The sequence below is a fragment of the Pseudomyrmex gracilis genome, unplaced genomic scaffold, assembly GCF_002006095.1.
Source record: "Pseudomyrmex gracilis isolate BER0280 unplaced genomic scaffold, ASM200609v1 scaffold_2348, whole genome shotgun sequence".
NCBI lineage: Eukaryota > Metazoa > Arthropoda > Insecta > Hymenoptera > Formicidae > Pseudomyrmex > Pseudomyrmex gracilis.
Genome location: NW_018022932.1, coordinates 3,020 through 4,574, shown reverse-complemented (window position 1 = coordinate 4,574; position 1,555 = coordinate 3,020).

The window sequence follows — 1,555 nt, the reverse complement described above, 5'->3', positions numbered from 1 at the left end:
TATATATATATATTATTATCATTAAAATTAAAAAAATACTTTCTTAAATAAAAAGAAATTTATGATTATCTATTACTTTATATCCAAATAATATATAAAATTATCATTAATATCATCATCATCATCATCATCATCATCATCATCATTATTATTATCGTCATCATTATCATCATCCTTATTATCATCATTATCATTACTTTTTATATATTTTACATATATTTTATTACAAAATAAACAAACTTATATTTATTAGTTTACTAGTAATAAAAGTAACACAACATTAAATTAAAAAGAATATATTTATTGATTATTTTAAAAACTATAATAATGCTAATTTAAAAATACACTAATCAAAGTTATGAAAAATAATGTTATAATTAATTTTGTGTACTTATATTAGAACTTATATACTAACTTTTTATCACAAATTAAATAAAATTACATTTATTCTTTTACTAATAGTGCAAATAATATAACGTTATATATATATATAAATATAACCTTAATTAAAAAGAATATAATTACTTTACATTAGAAAATACAATAATGCTAATTTAAAAATACACTACTCATACACACACACATATGACACATAATATTATAATTACTTATGTGTAATTATATTATACTAATTTTTTATTACAAATTAAACAAACAATACACTTTTTTTACAAATAAAAATAACAACATTAAATTTAAAAGAACATAATTATTTCACATATCTTAATAAGTATAAAAATGCAAATAAAACTATATCAATTTTAATTTAAAAAAAAATATTATTTATAATTATAATTGTTTGTTATTTCACTGGATACCTGAAAATAAAAAAATATTACATAATTAATACATAAAGATATAAATATATAATATATAACTATATAATATACAAATATATACAATTTGTTACAGATGTCTTATACATAAAATGTTATATGTATGTAAACTTATTAGTTATAAAGAGTGTTTGGTAATTGCCGTCCAGCCGCTTGTAAGAAGATAGAAGGACATATTCTAAGACAAAAAGTTCTATACCACTTTGCAAGATTCGCAATAATTAACGAAGTATTAATTAATAAAGATCCGCTAATCAGCATGCATCCAACGTAAGGATAGCCCAGCTTACCGCGGCGTAGCGACGGAATAGAAAGAGCTAATAGAATAATATGTGCATACATAAACCCCATATAGACTGCGTTCGGGCAACGCGTTATCTGAGCAATTGTCTCATTTTTTATGTTATTCTATTACCTCTTCCCATTCCGTCGGTAAGGCGCGTCCGCGCGAAAGACTGGGCTGTCCTTACGCTAGATGCACACTGATTAATGGATCTTTATTAAATAATATTTTGTTAATTATTGCGAATCTTGCGAAACGGTATAGAACTTTTTGTCTTAGAATAACCTCTTCGATCTACTTACGAGCAATTACAAGGCAATTACCCTATATATATATATATGTATATACAGGGTGTTTCAGAACTATGGGATCAAACTTCTAGGGGTTATTCAGTGCAACAGTAGAAAACATTTGAGTATAGGGACCCATGTCCGGA